Raw genomic sequence first — 21,897 nt, 5'->3', positions numbered from 1 at the left:
CTACTTGCAACTAGAAAAATGGGACTTATATCCATGAAATATTTACAGAACTCTACAAAACAACATGCCATTATATGCTAAGATACAGCACTTTGAAATTTTCAGAGACCTCTTACATGATCTCATTTGATTCTAATAACCAACCTATGAAGTAAACAGGGCACATTTTATTATTCCCATTTTACAGAGATTTTAATGATTTGCTTATGACAAAAAAGGGGAGAACTCAGAAAATTATACATATCTTCAGATTACTGCTTCCCAGTTATTTTTCTACTCCCCTAAACACTCTAGAAATTAAGAGAAGTAAGGCTTCAATATAAGCTGGAAGGTTAGAAAAAATTCTCAAACAGGTTTTGGGGCTTAGAGAATAGGGAGGATTTAAACTGCTGAAGAGATGAAATCAGGACATTTCCATTAAGAAAATGGGCTGCTTGTCAGAGCCATTGCATGTACTACAGCTTGGGGTGGAATGATAATGGTCTGTTTTTTTTAGACAAATATCTTCAAGTTGCATTCCTATAGTAATCTATTTGAAACCCTCTCTAATCTGTTGTTACTTGTTTTTTTTTTATTGAACCAACATAGTAGTTCTAACTTATTCCTGACATAAATGGCTGATACCATTTGCTTTCTTGATATCAAATGTGGAAAAGGGGGTGGGGAAGGGAGAGGTGATATGAAGGTCCCTGAATTCTTGAGACATTAAAGGAAGGTGAGAGAAAGATGAAGAACAGTGATTCTGGGGTGGGGTGGGGGAAACAAAAAATATACTTTGTGGGCTTCTCAATTGTACAGGTAATTGTGGGGTGGCGAAAAGAGCCACAAACCTTAGATTTTTTGCCAATAGCATGTTATAAATTTGGGTGAGTCAGTTTATGAAATCTATAAAATTGGGGATGGGGTTACTGGATATTTAATGTTTTTTTCTAGCACTAAAATTCTGATTTTTGACTTTTCTTCTAACAGTATTTGCAGCATCTAACCCAGTGCTAGGCTCAGAGCAGTGTTCCTTGTATATTTGTTGATTGACTAAATGATTGACAGTCTAGTCATAGACTTCTCATTCCTGAAACAATCAGGAACTGCTGCTAATAGGTATTGGTATTATTCCTCATAAGTCCTCTGGTGACAATGTAGAGAAAACAGGCACACTTTCAATTTAGACCAGTACTACACAAGACCTAGGGAATAACTTTGTTGGAGGGAGGAGGGGGTTGTGAAAGCAAAGACCCATCACATCTAGGACTCAGCTCCTCTGGGAAGCCCTGAGAAATGGTGAAGGGAAGGGAACCTGAATATGTTACTCTAAGACGTGATGGAGTGCAGCCCAGATTGTAACAGTCTGCTGGGGTAATACATAATAAATAAGGCCTTGGTTAATGCCTAGCCTGGGGTGAGCAGAAACAGATGATCCAGGAGAGAAATAAGGTTTTGTAATATATGATTATCAAATCTCTTTTCTCTCTGCCTTCATAAATAAGGACTAGGCAAGGCTCCATTTTATTATGGTTAATTTATAATTGTTTTAAATAATAGAACACAGTGGAAATGTTCACTTAACTAAAGCAATCAAACATTCCAAAGTAAGCAAAATGGATAACTGTAAAAGTCTTTTTCCCTGACCAAATAAAGATGACCTCATTTCTGTGCTGCCTTCCTCTGGTTTCCATTTTGGAGGACATGGCACAGTGACCATTTCACATTGAAGGATATAGACAGTGAAGCTATAAAGCTTCCTCCCTTAGTCAGAATATATGAACAATGTTTTATGGCACTTAAAAATTTCATAGAATTCAAATTAGAATTTACTGAAGTATATTTATTCATGAAATTGTAGAGAAAACATTGGATTTGGAATTAGAGGAGCTAGGGTTTCATCTTGGCTCTGTCCTTTTCTGCTTGTGTCCTCAGGAAGGTTATTTTGCTTCTCTATGTTTGAGTTTTCTCTTCTATAGAATGAGGATTGGACCAGAATAGGTTAAGAAAAGGCAGCGTGGTGCAATGGAAAGATTATTGCATTTTTCATGGGAGAACCTGGATTCAGTCAAAGGCATTGTGATACTTAAATCATGCATGACCTTGGTGGTCAAATCCCTTAACTTCTCTGGGTCTCTTTACTTATCTGTAAAATGAAGTACCTAGATTAGACCTTTATGATCAACTCTAACTCTAAATCTATGATCATGAGATCCCTTCCTGTCTGAAATCCTACGATTCTTAAATGATTTATGTTGCTCTGCTGAACTATTTTTGTATTAAGAATTTTATTGTTTAATCTCAAGTTAAAAAAAAATCACTTACATGAAATCTTTATAATAGAGAATGGCCTTTACAAGGGTCTGAGGTATGGCCAGTGGGGGTAAAATACAATTAGTAGAGACTTTTAAAGGGATAAAATGTATAAATGTAAATGATAGATTTTGACCTGATAACATGAACTCGGAAAAGGCCAGACCACTTAGGAGATTACATTACACAATATTTAAATCCTTTTTATTTTTTAGGAATTTTAAAGCTTCCACCTGACCTGTCTTTCCAATTTATTTACCATTATTTGTCTTTGTTAACCCTCTATTTCTGGCTAGTTCAGTCAACTCAAATCAATATATATTTATTAAAAGGTACTGACTGTGCCAAGATGGCATATAAATCCAAGAAAAGAGAAAGACAGTCCTTGTCTTTGCAGAGTTTGCATTCTAACAGGGGAAGGTAATACAGGGAGGTGAAAATCAGGGGAGGAAGAAGGCACCTGTATGGGAGCATGGTGGTAAAATCTGGAGAGTCAGAAGTGAAGCTGGGAATGGAATGAAGGAAGCTTGGTGTGGGACTTTCCTTAATTTATTAATTCCTTAATTGAAATTCTTTGAGGAATTCACCAATTGGAAAAAGATGACTGTAGAGGTGGATGGTTCATTCAGAGAGACAAGGCCACAGGGAAGAGGGAATTACTGGTATGAGAAGGCATTTGAGACATGTTAGTGAGGATTAGAGAGTCAGAAGCAGAACCAGGAGAGGAATGTCAGTCACATAAATCTATCTTCCTAGTCTCTGATTGTACAGATTACCCCTATATAAAATGTCCTCAAAATTCACCCCATCTTTAATTAGTTGTTTAGTCCAGTTTGAGTTCTTTGAAGATGTCTTCCTCCTCCTCTCAACTACTTGAGAATTAATGATCTGATCTGTGCCACTCATTTGCCACTTAGATTACACTATTCCAAAGCCACACCTATATTATTGTTCTCTACCTGTGTTAATCCAGCCTCTTAAATGGAATGCAAATTCCCCAAGGACAAGGAGTAGAATAAATATGTGAGTGAATAAATGAATTTATATCTTGCTCCTGCCATTTGAACATGGGGCATTTTCATCTGGGTAATGTTTTAATTACTGAATGTCTGTGAAAAAGCAGGTGATGGGGGTGTCCAGGTGGTGCAGTGAGTAAGAGCGCCAGCCCCAGGGTGGGGAGACCTGGGATCGGTTCTGGCCTCAGATACTTAACACCCACACAAAATAACTGGCCATGTAACTTTGAGCAAGTTACTTAACCCCAACTGCTTTAAAAAAAAAAAGAAAAAGCAGGTGATGGAAAGGAAATTAGATGCATTTAGCTTTTTTATAATGATGATAGGAATGATGGTGGTGATTCTGCTGGCTGTACAATGATGATATATTGGTTGTATCTTGATGGTAGCAAGGCATTTCAATGAAAAAGTATTTGACATTTTGGTAAAACATTTAGATATTTCATTAGAACAAAAAATCTATATACTTCAAATTGTCTCAGATATTTGTCATGTGTGGGTAATGCATCCAGCTAAATTATTGACTGTTTTACAGTTTACTTAGATGTTTTGATATTATTTAGCTATATTTTTCTTCCTGGGGAAGGCACAGTGGGAATAATAAATATAGAGGTTGTTGTTGGAGTTCTGGAGTGAGGAGTAAGGAATATTTTAATGCTTTTACTTTTGGATCCTCTAGTAATGGTAGTAGAAGAAAGGGATGTGGTTGATCCATTAATTAAATATTCCGATACCAGGAGCCAACATGGCTGTAGAAGCAGGAAGACTCCCTGCGCTCCCCCCATAACCACTTCAAATACCTATAAAAAATTAAAAAATGGCTAAAAAAACTTTAGAGCTACAGAAACCACAAAGCAACAGTGAGAAACAAACCTCCCACTGAAGACAGCCTGGCAGACCAAAAGGAAGGGTTGATTGCAGCCCACTGGGAGCACAGTCTAGCGATGCATGAGTTGGAGGTTTTAGCCTTAGGGTAGCCTGACCAGCCACTGGTAGAGGGATACTGGGAGAGTAAATCACCAGTAGCTGTGGCAGTTTCCAGAATTATCAACCCATAAATGCCAAAGACAAAGTGAGAGGGGAGTGGACTTTGGAACAGGGAGTCTGTGAGTGCAGTCTGGCCTCTGACCCCAGATGGAGAAGGGGCAGAGGTGCAGCATTGGCTGTCGTATGACTGCTTCAGAGCTCCTGGCCTGCAAATTGTAGGGGAACCAAGCAACCATTCTGAGGAGTAATTGCTCTTGTTTTAATCTGCTTGGATCTATATTGTTGTCTAGGGTGGACATCCTGGGGTGAGTAACCAGTATGCCAGAGCCAGTGGAGGCTTCAGAGAGGGCACCCAACTAATAGCTCTGGCAGCTGAGAAAACCCCAGCAATTTGGGACAAAGCTCTCCTCTCTGGAGGCAGAGTTCTACTGTGGCAAAAAGTTAAAAAGTCAAGTAATTAAGTGGCAACATGAGCAAGCAAAGGAAGCAAAGCAAGTACAGTAATCTGACTTTGAACTCCTTTTTTGGGTACAAAAAGGATCAAAGCAGGGATCAGGAGGAAGACAATGAAGTCAGAACTCCTTCACCAAAAGCTTCCAAGAAAAATATGAATTGGTTACAGGCCATAGAGGAGTTTAAGAAGGATTTTGAAAACCAAATAAGAGAAGTGGAGGAAAAATTGGGAAGAGGAATGAGAATGATACAAGAAAATCATGAAAAGAGAGTGAACAATCTGACTGAAGAAAACACCTTAAAAAATAGACTAATTTAAATGGCAAAAGAGGCTTAAAAAGCCAATGAGGAGAAGAATGACTTAAAAAGCCAAATTTGCCAGATGGAAAAAGAATCTCAAAAGTTCACTGAAGAGAATCATTCCTTCAGAATTAGATTGGAGCAAATGGAAATTAGTGACTTTATGAGAAATTAAGATACTATTAAACAGATACAAACAAATGCAAAAATAGAATGCAATGTGAAATATTTTATTGGGAAAACCACTGACCTGGAAAATAGATCCAGGAGAGATAATTTTAAAATTATTGGACTAGCTGAAAGCCATGATAAAAAAAACCAAACCCAAAACAACCTAGAAATCATCCTTCAAGAAATTCTCAAGGAAAATTGCACTGATATTTTAGAACCAGAGGGCAAAATAGAGGTTGAAAGAATCCACCAATCATCTCTGGAAAAAGATCCCCAAAAGAAAACTCCTGGGAATATTATAGTGAGGTTCTGGTGTTCCCAGATCAAGGAGAAAATACTAAAAGCAGTCAAGAAGAAACAATTTGAATATTGTGGAATGACAATCAGAATAACACAGGATCTGGCAGCTTCTACACTGAGGGATCAAAGGTCTTGGAATATGATATTCCAGAGGTCAAAGGAACTGGGATTAAAACCAAGAATCACCTACCCAGCAAAATTGAGTATAATGCTTCAGGGGAAAATATGGTTATTCAATGAAGTAGAGGACTTTCAAGCATTCTTGATAAAAAATCCAGAGCTGAATAGAAAATTTGACATTCAGATACAAGAAGCAAGAGACACATGAGAAGGTCAACAGGGAAGAGAAATCATAAGGAAATTATCAAAGTCAGACTATTTGCAATCCTACATGGAAAAATTATAATTATAACTTATGAAGCTTTTCTCAGTATGAGAATAGTTGAAGGGAATATAAATGTGTATATATATGTATACATACATACATATGTCTGTATAGGAAGGCATATGGGCACATGAATACATATGTGAGTATGTGTATATATATGTGTACAGATATACATAGACAGAGGGACACAGGACCAGTTGAATAGGAAGGGATGATACTTTAAAGGTGAAATTGAGAGGTAAGAGAGGAATATAATGAAAGAAGATGGTGAGAGACAGAATGGGGTAAATTATCCCATATAGAAGAGGCAAGGGAAAACTGTTACAATGGAGGGAAAGAACAGGAAGGCAAAGGGGAATGGGTCAACCTTACTCTCATTGAATTTGGCTTAGGGAGGGAATGACATACACACTAAATTGGGTATCTTGCCCTACAGGAGAGTAGCGGGAAAAGGGATGAGATGCATGATGATGGAAGGGAGGGCTGGTTGGGGGGAGGGAAGTTGAAAGCACACACTTTTGAAAAGGGACAGGATCAAAGTAGATAATAGAACAAGTCGGGGGCGGGAGAGGATGGATAGTCAATCTTTTGTAATATATCCACTATGGAAATGTTTTGCATAGCTACACATGTACAACCTGTATTGAATTGCTTAATCTTTCCAGTAAGGGTGGGTGATGAGGGAGGAAGGGAAAGAATCTGGAACCCAAAGTTTTAAAACCAAATGTTTACATATATGTTATTATTTTTTTACATGCAACTGGGAAATAAGGTATACAGTCACTGGGGTATAGAGATCCATCTTGCCCTACTGGAAAGTTGGAGGGGGCATTGGAGAGCATATAGGAAAGAGAACATTGGGGGAGGGGGTATACAGTGGGATCGATGTTTTGGGGTGGTAGGTAGGTCAAAGATGGGGAGAAAATCTGTAACTTAAAATCTTGTGGAAATGAATGATGTAAACTAAAAATAAACATAAAATTTATTTGAAAAGAACTACCTGGTCCCTAGTAAAACCCTCATAAAAGATTTTTTGATCTTTTTTAGACAGTAAAATAAATACTCCTATGTAAATGGGAAAAAATTAAACATTCATGAAGTGCCTACAATGTATAACCTACAAAGTTCTATATAGTGGCATATGGATCAGTGGAAAGCATGATTTCTTTGATTTGACTAGTATTATATCTACTGTACCACCTTTCACATTGTCACCTTTATTAAAATTTAAGGTTTGGGCTCATAGGGATTGCTTCATTTCTTATATTTTTATTCTAAGTAGCAAAAACAGTGCCTGGCACCACATGGTAGCCTCTCTCTCTCTCTAACTCTCTCTCTCTCTGTCCATATATATAATGCATACAAACACACATATATGTCTAACACACATTCTTGTTGATTTATTATCAGAAGTAATGAAATACTCCTACCTTTGTTAAATTAAAATTATAAAAAAAGCCAAAGTTCAGTGAGGGCCAGAGGTATTATACACGATTATTTACATGTGATATGGCATAAAAGGCCTCATTGGGAAATAAAAGATCAAAAAAGGGAATGGGTCATTTATCTAGTTAAATGGAGAGAAAATAAATATATATCCCAAGGACTGTATTGGTACTCTTAAGATACAAAAATGCATAAGACAAACCCAAACCAAACCAGAGAAAGACCTTTACCATGTTCAGAAAACCTAGACAAAAAATCATGTATGATGAGTAGAGGTATGGCAATCTGTATCAGTGGATCGAGTCTTGTTATTGTTGAAATCATAGATCTACCAAAACGCCAATAGCATCTATAATAAGGGCAGAAAAGAAGACAATGTAATTGGAAATATAAAGAAGAAATAAAGTAAAGGGGACAAAACTGTATCACATTTATGCAATGAGTATTGTCTAGGAACATTGTTTATCCATAAAATCCTCTCTCCACTGACTCGTATTAGAATATTGATGAAGCTTTCTGTATATTTTGATGACTATTTATTGATCAGCAACTCCCAAGAAATGAGCTGTTTTGTTTCTCTGATAGCATATAGGAGAAGTTGTGTTCTGTTTGGAACCAGAGGACCTGGATTCAAATTCTGATTCTTTAATTTTTACCTTCAATGGGCAAGATACAACATCTCTGAGTTTCAATTTCCACATGTGTAAAATAAAGGGATTGAACTAGATGATTTTTCTAAATATTGTTAAATAGGAAGAAAAGAAAAGAGCATATAAAAGTTGTATGAGGAAGAGAGAAGAGATTCTATTATTTGATTGAGAATCCAGTAGTTATGGGGTGTATATAAAATCTCATAATGGTGACAGGATCACAGACCTGAAAGCTGCTTGGAGGTCATCTATTCCATTTTGCACATAAGGAAACAGAATCAAGAAATAGTGGAATGGTGGAACTTGTTAAAGGTGATAGGATGTATTTTAGAATTAAGACTGACACTAAAAAATCAATTTATATTTGCTTTGTTCCTACTAAGTTAAAGGCATTTTTGAGGAATTACAACCTCATTCTCCCCCTCAAGAAATTAGGTAAAAGACCAAACATTTGCATATTAAAAATGTAGCAAATAATTAAAGAGATTGACTGAAATAATATCAAAGAACTGTTCTCATCTGTAATTCATGGAGACTTGTATTCACATCCTGTCTCTGACACATACTGCATGTGTGACTAGGGAAAATTACTTAATATTACAGTCATCCCAGGCAATTTTCTGAGATGAAAAATTGTAGAGCAGATATCATCCTACATTAGAAAAGAGAGTTTCCTCACTATGAATTTCCTATAAAAATGAAAATATAGATCTAGTTTTTTTAACTGTCCCAAAACAATAAAAGGAAAGCTTATCATCAACATGTGAAAACCAGTCATACTTTTATAAAATGAAACTTGCCAGTGGGTTCCAATCCACGAAGGAGTCACATATATCGCCTTTCTTGTTTGAGTGCTCAGAGCATAAACATTCTTTCCCTCCTTCTAATCCAACCATATCTGAAGGATTGATGAGCCTACTTCCAGCCATAAGTGACTAATAGGCTAGTATTGTGTGGTTATGAAGAGTGTTCTTGACAAAAGAGCTGAAAAGTCTGATGACTCATGAGTTGCTGAGCCAGAGCTGAATGTACAAACAGAAAGTATGTTTCACCCTTAGACTGGTCCTTTTGTTCTTTTCTTTCCTATCAATGAGTAAGGCAGAACCTCTGTGAACTGCTAGATTGGAGAGTGACAGAAAGCTCTATTCTTCTTCCTTGCTGCCATGTGTCTATATGCATCTAGAGTTTCTGTTTCTTTTGTATCTGCTGAAAATTTAGGTAAATGAGGTATTTGGAGATGGAATGGGCCATGATATAACCTTGTGGACTTCAGAAGATCAAAGGAACTATCAGAGTTCCCATTGCAGCTAGAATCAGTAGTAAGGTCAACCAGTTATTATCAGTGGCTGATGAGAGAGGAAAAGCATGCTAATCAGTATGGAAAGATAGTTTCCTGAAGATAGTGGTAGCTTCAGGAATCATGATTACAAAGATATAATGGAAAGTATTAGTTGGAAACTTTAGAAAGGCACTGATTCACATCTCAGAGGATATTTATTCTTAAGGGGAACCTTATAAAGACTCCACAAAGGGTAAAAAGCAATTCTAGTGCCAGGAGTTGGGAGGTCTCCTTTTGCCATTTTCTTTACACGTGTGTCTCATCCCAATTTTACTGTAAGTTTGAGCCTACTCTTTCCAGGTACTTTGTGTGTTCAAGGGAAGAATTCACCCCTGGATTTTGGGGGAGTATTTTATTACTACTCTAGTAAAGACTTTTTTCCAAATCTATTCATGCTCTGTTGGTTGATTTCTAGTTTTGATCATACCACATAGGAGCTCAGGATGCACAGTATTACAAACTCCATCTGCTCCTGCTTACTGCTAAAACTCTATTGGAGAGAGGTATGCACTTACTTCCTCAATATCCAACCTAGCCTGTGAGAGTTGGGAAATTGAACCCACATGGGATATTTAATAGTAATATTTTAGTTAAAATCACCACCACAGCTACCACCAAAACCACAACAGAATTACACAGATTGATTACCTACTTCATTCAATGGTCTTTCCTCTGAATGGGTATTTTCAAAACTCAAGCCCACCTTTAAAGGATAATTATTTGCCACTATGAAGGATTCACATTCCAAAGAATATGCTACAAAATATGAAGGTTGTTCCCAAAGAAGACTTTCAAGAATGTCTTGAGGGAGTGCAGTATCATTTCAATAAGTGTTTAGCATCATCAGGTGAAAATTTTTAGGGAGGAAACACTCAGATGAATATGTATGTGCTAGTGGATTTTTGAGATGTTGCTTTACAGTTAATCAACAAACAAATATTTTTAAAGCATATAGTATAGCCAAACACTGAACTACAAAGGCAGAAATAAAACAATTCTTATTCTTAAGAAATTTACATTCTATTATATAACATGTACACATATAAGTATGTACAAAATAAATACAAGATAATTTCACGTGTCAGGGAGACACTGGCAGATAGAGATCAAATAAATCTCCATTTACCTTCTGTGGTTAAGTATCAAGTAAAAATTATTGAAACCAGTATTTTATGAATAACCATGTACTCAGGGCATATTTCATAAAAAAGCAGTATTCTGGGAACTAAAGGAGATTCAAGGATAATTAATAGCGTGGTTCCTGACTTCATAGAATTCACAGTCTAGAAAGGGGAAACAGCATTGTAGCAACTCTCCAGATTTCTTGGTCTCCTTGCCAACAGCCTTTTCACTTCTGCCCTCTCTTCTGATTGGTGAATCCTGGATCATACACCATTTCATGAGGTTCCCAGAATAAGATCACTTCTCTTCCAACTTCACTCCTCCCTCACCAGACTTCTCTCTCTCCTTTCCCTTTCTCTCTCAGAAATCCTTCCCCTCCCCTTTCTTTCTCTTCTTTATATATTATCTTTATCCATTAGAATATGAGCTCCTATAAAGTGGGGACTTTTTATTTACATGCTTTTGTGTTTTTAGCGCTCAGCACATAGTCTACATTTAATGAATGCTTTATCTATTTATGAAAAACTATGTAATTGAAAGACTAGAAAAAGAATGAGGAATAAAGTGCCACGTGAGGCTTATGGAAGGAAAGATCTTTTTCTGCTGTTGAGATTAGGAAAGATCACTGGGGACTGGGTGGTGAGCATAGACTTCATGGAGGGGCTATAATTTGAGTTAGAAGGCAGTTTCAGATGGACAAGGACAATGATTTGGGAAGTAGGAATAATTCTTCCAAAAAGGATGTGAGGGTGAGAAGAGAGGAGGTAGTTAAAAAGTTCTTGGGGGACAGAGAGTAGGACTTTCTCTCTGGATCAGAGGATTCACCCTTTTTAGAAATACCATAAAAAGAAAGCATAATATGGATTCCTGAGTACCTTGGAATTTTCTTTAACATGACCTGATATATAGCATGGAATTCAGCATGAGGTTTGTATCTCAGGAGGACCAAAAATATCTCATTAATAGGAAATCTCATAGCAAAGGTCCCAAGCAGAGCATTGTAGTGACTAGTAAAGTAAGAAAATATATTTGAGAAAAGTGGAAAGAATTTGTGTGTGTGTGTGTGTGTTGTTGAGAGAGTGTGGGTGTGGAGAAGTTGAGGATCTTGTAAGTAGGTAGGTCAGGAAAACTCATATTCATGATTCTTTTATATTGTCATCTTAAAGTCTGATGTTTACAAGAAAGAATAATAGATGATTGAAATGGAAATATGCTGACTGGTAATAGAAGAAGAAAAGAATGAAACTTGAATATATTTTAGGTATCTTAATGAATGTTTTAATACATTTTTAATCCATTACAGGAAAAAAGGACAACCTTTCTTAATATAGAAAAAAATCTTCAAGGGTAAATGAGATACTGTATTTTAAAGCACTTTGAGAACTACAGGAAAAAAGGTTACTATGCAAACCCTTGGGACAAATATAGTAAGGCTTTGCTTATCCATTGGTCTGCGTTCCAGAAATCTCAGCCATCTGAAATACTTCCTGGGACTCAGAAATAAACAAGTGGCAGACAGTTATAATGAAACCTGTGCACTTTATTCCTGTAAAAGAGAGAGGAGTCACCCTTGTGCTCTCATCCAGACAATTGGGCATAAAATAAGGTAGCAGATTAGAAGCAGCAGAATAAACTGACAGGAGTGGGAAGTGACAGCTGACAGGGAGACAAGGGAGGAAATAGGAGGACTATAAAAAGTTCGGCTGTCTGTAACTATTTAATGCAGGGTCAAATATCTCTTTATACCTCTGTAACTCTGGAGCACCATATTACAAGATAGTAAAAAAATGATATTCGTAATATGTTGAATCATCAAGAATACTTTGAATTATGTTTATCATCTGCTTAAGAAGACAAGGAGGGCTGTGACACATTGTAGAAGTATTTTTATTCAAAATGTTATAAAGCAAAGAAAAAAGTTTGAGTGGTTACAGGCACAGTCCAATTATTTGGAACACATCCCTATATTTAACTCTTTACTTTCTAAGATACCAAATAAATGAAGTGCTACTCTATCACAATTCACACAAATGTTACGGTCTTGAAACTATTGTCTTAATCTAGACATGAATCAGGATAAAATAACTAGGGTGAAATCAGCTAAAAATAGGCCGTTTGAAAAGGGATAGGGTAGGATCAGATGGGATGAAATGAGGGTTAGATTAAATGAATTAACCTGTTGTGATAGTAATGGCAATTAAAGATTCCCCTGTATTGGCTTGGTTTTCAAATTGATTGTATTAAAACCCAGAGCTTGTTAATCCCACCTGTGGGATGGACTTTTTGATGTGAAAAGAAAGTCCTGACTGGGAGGAGCTGGTGACGTAGATTTGGAGAGACAAGAGAGAGGCGGAAGTTCTTTTTGGAAGCAGCACCTCGTGGAGAGAGACTAAGAGATTGTTGGTGGCCGCTTTGAATTGCCCTGGACTTTTGAGACCTGCCCCCTGAGCTGCCAAGGACTGAGGAGACATGGCTGTTTTGCTGGTACTTTGTCTGTCTGTTTTGATGTTATTTTGCCAGATTTGTCCACTGGTGAAAGACTGTCCTGTTGAAGAAGTCCTGGAACCTGGCATTTGGTTAAGAAGGCCTGAGACTGTCCTGCAGACAGAGAGTGAATACTGTCCACTGGTGAGGGACAGTACTGAGAGTGAATACTGTCCACTTGTGAGGGACAGTACTGTTGTTGCAGGGGTCTGGAGACTGTCCGGCAGACAGAATGAATACTGTCCACTGGTGAAGGACAGTGCTGTTGTTGCAGGGGTCTGGGAGCCTTTCTGTTGGTTCAGAAGCCCTGAAGAAGGATTTTCTTGTTGTATGTTTACAGAAATCCTGGGAGAGGGCTTTGCTAATGTGTTCAGGGGTTCTAGGACTGTTCTACAGACAGAGGATAAATTCATGAAGGGACTGGCAATGTATCTTATGGCCTTGCTAAGCCTTGTCTCCCCAGGAACTAAGATTGCTGAGAACTTGCCTCGTGTCAAGATGAAGAAAAGACCTCCATTTGGGTATTAAGTGCTGTGTTTAAACTTGATGTAACTCTGGGGTAGATTCAATTGTGATCCAGGGGTGGGGAACTTTTGACCTTTTTGTGTTCTATGGTTGAGCAAATGAATGTATTTTACTTATGTTTGGAAACTAATCTCCATTTGAGAAGAGGGGCTTTGTGGTGGACTTAATTAAGGTATAGCCTAGGGGTGGAGAAGTATTTGGAACAGAGACTTTGTAATTGATTGAATGATTGGAAAGTCCTGGGGTGGGGTAGGCCTTGGAGATGATTTAATCACACTTAGTAAATGCTGTATTTTGAATGATGTCATGTTTTGATCTTCTCTGTTCTGGGTTTGTTACTGAATAAAATAGAGAGCACCTATGCTGGTATTTTGAACCTGGGAAGTTGCCTTTGCTTGGTATTACATTACACCTGTGTAAAAAGCTCTCTACACCTTAAAGCGCCCCATAAATTCTAATTATCATAAATATTATTACTGTTATTATTATGACCATTATTATTACTATTACTAGATAGGCTCATACAAGATATGATAGGTGAGATGGGATGGGTTAAGATGGAAAAAAGATAGATTATAATAGGATGGACTAAAATGAAATTAAGTAGGACTAGGTAAAGTGGGATAAGGTTGCACCTGGAGATAAGATTGAGGGCCCAACAGAATACAGTTTTCAACTAGTAACACTTGTTTTTTTTTTTTTTAATCAAGTACTCTCTAGTGTTTTGAGTGGATTGAATTTTATTCATTGACAGATCTGACTTTTGTTATGTAAAATGCTTGAAAGAAGAATTTAATGAAGCTTTCTAGCACATGGATAGTAACAGAAATTTTTGGTTCAAACTAAATAGTTAAATCTTAAAAAAAATGTCATATAAATTGAAACAAAATTAATAATGAAACTGTAAGGACAAATATCTATCTATATATATACATCCAATATGTGTACATGTATAAACATATCTCTCTTTGTGTATACAGACACACACACATATATTTTCTTCAAAGGGAATAAAATCAAATTATAACTTCACTGTTTTTCCTAGGGGGGAGATACCAGAGCCAAGGAGACCAACCTGAAGGCTATTGAAATGGTCTCCAGGTATGAGATGATGAGAGACTATACTAGGATAGTCACAGTATCAGAGGAGAGAAGGCAGTGCATACGGTAGATGTTGAAAAGGTAGAATTGATGGGATTTGACAACAAAAGAACATGGAATGTGAGGGAGAATAAGGAATCTAGGATGATACCTAGATTGTGTACCTGGGTCACTGGTAGGATAATGGTTCCCTCAAAAGTAAGAGAAGTGTAGGAGTAGGGAGAGTTTTGGCAGAAAGAGAATGAATTCAGTTTTTGACACATTGAATTTAAAATGTCTACTGAAAGAGATATGTCTGTTGTTCAAGATATCCAAGAAGCAATGGCTATGGGAGACTACAGGTCAGGAGAAAGATAAATACTGCACAAATAGATCTGGTAATTATCTCCTAGAGAAGATATTTGAACCTTTCATTTTTTTTAATTTGTCTTACATTCTTGAAGAAGACCATGACATCAGGAAGGTGATATTATGACTTGCCAGTCTATTGGATTTAAATGAGGGAAGGCTGTGCAAAGTCACCAGCCTCACTTTTTCCTCAGGAGCCATCTGGTTTCAGTGGCAAGATATAGATCAGGATGACTGGAGATGGCACCAGATACAGTGGGAGACCTTGGACTTTTTAAGCTAATGTCTTTCCTAGTTCTCACTTTTACTGAGGCAATGCCTATTCCATGATTAAGGCTAGGTAAGAAGTGAGCCAAGGAATGGATCCTTTTACCTAGTAAAAAAAAAAGTCACTCTGGTGGGGGAAGACCCTCAGGGTTCCTTTGGAGTCAATGAGAATACCAATTGAAATAACATAGATGGTGATGAGAAGAGCCCCCAGAATAGAGCCTTGAGGGACATTCACAATTACTGGATGAGCCCTGGATGAAGATCCAGCCAAGGAGGCTGACAAAGTGGTCAGGCAGATGGGAAATCACGTAAACGTCCAAGATCCAGCCACTAGTATTCATCACTCAGAATTGTTCAACTCAAATTAATAATTAAACTTTGCAAACATTTATTAAGGTATTGTTCTGGATTCTGGAGAATATAAAGATGAATAAAATATTCAATTGAACAATTCAGCAAATATTTATTATCTGCTTACTATGTACAAGGTATTGCTTTAAGCACTAGGAATACAAAGACTAAAATAAACCACTTCTTTCCCTCAAGGAACATGCATTCCTTACAGTTACTCTTCTAAAAAAAATTGCCTTTTTAGTATAGGAAATTAGTAACTCTGACCCCCAGCTTCCTAAACTTCAATCTCTTTCAGTCTTTCCCAATTTCTGAACCTACTCTTCACCCTTCACATGAACTTTCCTCTCTCCTTTCCCTCTATCTCTTCTCATCACTCTTTCTGCTACCATGTCTTTCTCTACCTAACTTGGATCTCATGCTCAGCCCTTTCAACATTGCTTTCACTTGCACCCTAGAATCTGCATCCCCTTGACCTTCTAACATGCACTCTATGCCAGTCCTCAACCCTGGGTCACTCCTTCTGTTGTGTTTCTTTGCTTTTACTTCTATTCCACTGGCTTCCAATCGGGAAAACCACAAAACTGAACTGATTTCATTCATTATAAATTCATGCTGTCTAACCTCAGCTAGGCCCTCACTGCTAATCAGCAATCCTTTTTATTCAATTCTTATTGATTCCCTATCACATCCTACACAGCAAATGTTCAAAACACTTCCTCTCTTTTCAAGCTTCCCAGTTTCCCACTAGGCCCTACTCCATAGCAAATGATTTCATCTCCGAATTTAGTAAAAATTTCAAGACCAGTCAAACAAAGCTCCCTCAACTCTGCTCCTCCATATGTGAAAACTTCTTTGCATTCTTATCAATTCTCTACCCCTTCCCTTCTGTCTCAGTTTCTTGCTAAAGCTAACTTCTCCACCCATGATCCAGAGTGCCAGACTTGTGGTCAGGAAGATCTAAGGTTAAATCTTTCCTCAGGCACTTAGCTATGTGACCCTGAGCAAATAATTGAACCACTCTCAGTTTCATTTTTGAATTTGCAAAATGAGGATAATAATAGCACCTACTTCACAGGTTTGTTTCTTTGTTTTTGGAAGGATCAAATGAGGAAATCTATGTAAAACCTTTGAAAACTTTAAAGTCTTTATAAATGCTAGCTAATGTTATCTCTAGTCCTTTCCTCTTCCTATATAAACAAAAAACAACTCTCTTAGTTTATCATATCTTATCTTGCATCTATCTTATCTTGCAATTTTCCTTTCCTTTGACATTTTTAAAAACCACATGACTTTAAAAGTAATGTAGCCCAGTCCTCTCAATTTAAAGGTAAAAATACAGAAACCCAGAGGGTAAAGAAACTTTTATCAAGACACTAAGAGAAATAGAATCAGAGCCAAAAATGGAATCCAGTTCTTCTTACTCCTGGTTCAGTGAACTTTCTGCTAATCTACACTGATTTTCCAGGATAATAGAAACCTATTGTTTCTACTTCCTTACCCTTGCTTCCTCTACTGAAATTGCCCTCTCAAGATAGTTATTGCCAGTGACCTCTTAACTCTTCAAAATTCATTAGTCTTTCCTTATCCTTTATTCCCCATGGCCTCTTTCTGATATGTTGATATTGTTAATTCCAGTCCATACTGATATTCTAATTTTCTTGAATTTCCTTGACAATGGAATCATCCTGTTTTTTTTTTCAGTTCTCTAACCGCTGCTTCTCTATCTTCTTTGATAGCCTTCTTTTTTTCCATCCTTTTAATGTAGGTTAATAAGACAGGTTCTATACTCAGCACCATTTTCTCTCTTTACACTTCCTCCTTTAATCTCACTTATTTTTTAAAGAGTTAACTGTCACCCCGCAAATTTATTTCACCAACCCTGTCACCTTTCTCCAGAATTCCAGACCCAAATTTCCCATCATTTAATGAACATCTCCTCCGGGATATCTTGTCCAAACTGAAAACTCAATATAGTAAAAATTAACTTATCATACTTACTCCTACTTAATTTCTTTTAAACATTTCTGCTATATTCCCTATGACACAAAGCTCAAAACAGGGATCATGTCATTTTTGTCTTTCTACCCTCAGTGCTTGGTACATAATAGGTGCTCAATAAATATTTGTTGACTGATTAGTATACTTTTCTTACCTCAGCTTCTTTTTACATAAGACCAGATTAATCCACCTGATGCACATCTCTTCACATTATTCTCCTAAAACAAAAATTCTACTATAAATATATTTGTAATATGTAAATATGGATTATTTTCCTTTGTTTTTGACATCTTTGCAGTATAAACCTAATAGCAGTATCTTTGGATTGAAGGGTTTCTACAGCTTAGTGACTCTCTGGGTATAGCTCCATTGCAACAATTCACAGTTCCACTGATAGGGCATCATTGCCCTCCGCCTCTCACAAACCTTCCTGCAATTGTCATTTTTCTTTTTTTTGTCACCTTATACATCCTGAATGATTTGGAGTGGAGGTTCAGAGTTATTTTAATTTCTCTTGTTTTTAGTGATTCGGAGCATTGTTTCATGTAGTTTTAGATTGCTTGCATTTCATCTTTTAAGAACTCCCCATTCCTATCTTTTTGCCATTTATTAATTAGAGAATGGATCTTGTTTTTGTACATTTGCATCAATTCTATATATGATCTTGAATCTCAGACCATTATCAAAGATATTTGATACAAGGGCTATTTCCTAGTTCACTTTTTCTCCATTAATTCTAGTTGAATTGACTTTGTTTCTATAAAAACTTAAATTTTATGTAATCAAAACTGTAATTTTGTCTTTTATGATGATTTTCTCTTTTTTTTTGGTCAAGAACTCTTCACTATCCATAGTTATAAGAGCCATCTCCTTCCCTTAACTTATAATTTGCTTCTGATATAATCTTTTAAATCTAAGCCATGTATTCATCTGAAACTTTATATGATATAAAATTTTGGTCTATTTTCTCTCAACCTACTTCAATTCTTCCGACTTGCTGTCAAATAATGAGTTGTTACCTCACTGTTGTCCTTGATTTTTATTGAATAATATGCAGTACTAATATATTAGATTGCTTCTGTTCTATGAGTAAGTTAATCATGTTCATAGTCAAGATTTTTCATTGTCTTTTTCTCCACTATCTCATCATATAACTTTCCCTCTACTTTTTGCTCTCCAAAAAGAAAGTGGTGAAAGACATGAAATGTGTTCACCAAAGTATTCTGATCCCACTCCTTTTGCCCCCTTTTTCTTCACCTACCATAAACCCTGATAGCTGCTTCTTCCACTTTCTTTCTCTCCTTTAAATCTACCCTCCATAATTCACCTCCTGGAGTTCAAGCTTGCTTTGCTTATGATTATTTATTTACTCTATCTTCCCTCTTAAACATCACATTCTTTCCTACCTGGCCCCTCTTATATCTCTGTAGAATGCAATGATTTCTTCACCAAAATCTCTGTGACCAATATTCCTTTGTCTAGCTCAGATCAGAAATAGATTCATGAGATACCCCATAATTCTACCTCTTTCCCCCATTCTGGTGTTTTTTTGAACATCAAAATGATAAGAATCATAAGAAAATAATATTTAAGAATTATATATGTACACACATTTATTTTTCAATCATCAAAAAATTGCCTTCTCATTCTCTCTCCCTAACTCTGCCTCCTATTGGGAATGAAAGAAAAATAAAGCCTGTTACACACATGTATTGTCAATAAAAACAAATTTCCTTGTTGACCAGGGTCTCAAATAAATTTTATCTCATTTTGTACTCTGAGTCCTTTTCCTTTCTATGAGGAGGTGATTAACATGTTTCTTTATTAATTCTCTGGAATTATGACTTGTCATTAGGTTGATATGATTTCCTAATTATTTCAGGTTTATATACCTTTTCTATTTTGTTCTCATTGTAGAAATTGTTCCCCTGGTTTTATTCATTTCACTGTGTCAATTCAAACAAATTCTCAGAGGTTTCTTTGAAACCATCCTCTTCCTCATTTTTTTTCAAGTAGTATTCCATCATAACTAAATATACATAACTTGCTCACCCAATCCCGAATTTATGGATGCTCCCTCAGATTCTCATTCTTTGCCAACTCAAAAGAGCTATAAATATTTTTGCATATCCTTATAGTTTATTTTGCTTAGGACTAATCTCTCCTTTAATCTACCCTCCCTCTAATGCTCCCTTCTCTTTTTTCCCTCCTATTTTCCTGGTGAGTGAAATATATTTCTGCACCCACCTGTGTCTCTCTGTTCTTCCTGACTTTAGCCTGGCTTTTGGCCTGACTTTTGAAGTGTCCGTTGTGACCCTATGCACTTTTCCTTGTTTATATAGATGTCTACTTGTATACCATGATTATATGAGATATTTTTCCTTAACCTTCCTTCTCTTCCCCTCCCATCAGTGTATTCTTCTTATCTTCTTCCATTCTTTGCTTAAGATCATTAAGACATAACAGAACCACTCTCAGGCCTTGTTTAATTGGTCTTTCTTTATGACCCCAATGATGATAGAATTCAAAGGGGACACATGTATCATTCCCTTACAACAGGATGTAAACTTTTTTTTCTTGTTGAGTCTCTTATTGTTCATTTATGTTTACCTTTTTAATATTTCTCTTAACTGCTATGATTGAGCTTTCAAGTTTTTATGCTGCTCTAGTTTTTCATCAGATATATTTAGAAGTCCTCTATTTTATTAAAAATCCATTTGTTCCACTGGAACTTCATACTCAGTTTTGTTGGGTAAATTTTTGTTGGCTGTAGGCCAGATCCTTTGCCTTCTGGAATATTAACATTCCAAGATCCCTGTACATTTATGGTAGTGTCTGCTAAATGATGTGTGATACTACCCTTGGCAATTTGGTACTTGAATTCTTCCTTGTCTGGATGCTTGCAGTATTTTTTCTTTGAACTCTGGATCTTGGAAATGATGTTCCCCAAAATTTCTGTTCAGGAGTTTCTTTCAGAAAGTGACTAGTGAATTCTCTCTTATTTCTACTTTGCCCTTTGGTTCTGAGGGGTCTTGGTAGTTTTCTTTTAAGCTGTCTTGAAATATGATGTCTAGACTCTCTCTCTCTCTCTGTCTCTCTCTTTGTATCTCTCTCTGTCTCTGTCTCTGTCTCTCTGTCTCTCTCTGTCTGTCTGTCTGTCTCTCTCTCTGTCTCTGGTCATAGCATTCAGATAGCCCAATTAATCTCAATTGTTTTTCAGTTAAATTTGTTTTTCAGGTCTATTGCTTTTGCTCTGATTTACCTGGAATTTTCTTCATTTGTCAGCCTTTGGACTCTGAATGATTCTTGTCTTGTGGATTCATTAGCTTTTATTAAGTCTATTCTAATTTCGGGGAGTTTGTTATTTGGGCAAAGTTTTATACCTCATGTGCCAAGTTCTTAATTCCTTTTCAGTTCTTTCTGTTTTTTTTTTTTTTGCCATAGCTCTCATTTCCTTTCCATTTTCTCCTCAAGTACTCAATTGCTTTTATTTAAAAAAATTAGAACTCTTAAAAAACCCTCAGGCTTCAACTTTTCTAGGAATCCTAGTTGACTTTGTGACCAAGTTGTGTTTTAATCTGAGGCTTTGCTTATAAATATTTTGGAGCCATTCTCTTCTTTTTCATTCTCTGCTTTTGTGCCTTAAGCACTCAGGACATCATAATAGCTTTTGATAGTTGGATTAGTTTTTTTTTGTTGTTGTTCATTATTCCAAGCCTACTTTGGATTTGATATTAGGGATGAACTCTAATCACTTATGGAGGGAAGGTCTGGTGTTGTCCTGTTGCTTATTGAGTATTGTGGTATTCCAAGATTTTAGGGTAAGGTTGGGTACCTCAAATTTTCACTGTCCCCAAAGGAATCTGATTCAGAGAAAAGTCTGATTAATGTTCATCTGATCTGAACTATGTCCTGGGTTTTAGACTAACAGTAGAATACTACTGGACTCATTTCCTATTAGTTATCTAGGCAGTTCTGCTGATTCTGAGTAATCAAATTGCAGTCTCCTCTTTGGTGTAGAATTCCTATCCTGGCTATTCTTCTGCAGGCTGCAATAGATACTGGAATGAATCTAGCTCTGCTCCTGGGTTCTGAATCATAACACTGCTTCCTTCTGAATGCCACTTCCAGCAAAGGTCCATTTCTAAGTCTGTCCTGAATCAGTGAACTGGAACTGGATAGTGGTTACAAACCTGCTAATTGGTAGCTGTCTAGTGCTCCAGTATGGGTCTAAGGGTGCCTGTAGCAGCAAGCACCCTAGCATATCCAGGACAGCTGCTAGCACAGGTTCTTAGATCTGCTTTTCTAAAGGAAAGCAACTCAAAATGCATTAATAATCTTGCTTTAATCAAA

This window comes from Petaurus breviceps, unplaced genomic scaffold, assembly GCF_028583685.1.
Source record: "Petaurus breviceps papuanus isolate PSGF00001 unplaced genomic scaffold, PetGlider_PUasm1.0 90556, whole genome shotgun sequence".
NCBI lineage: Eukaryota > Metazoa > Chordata > Mammalia > Diprotodontia > Petauridae > Petaurus > Petaurus breviceps.
The sequence above is the reverse complement of the archived record's forward strand: the minus strand, read 5'-3'. Positions refer to the sequence as shown.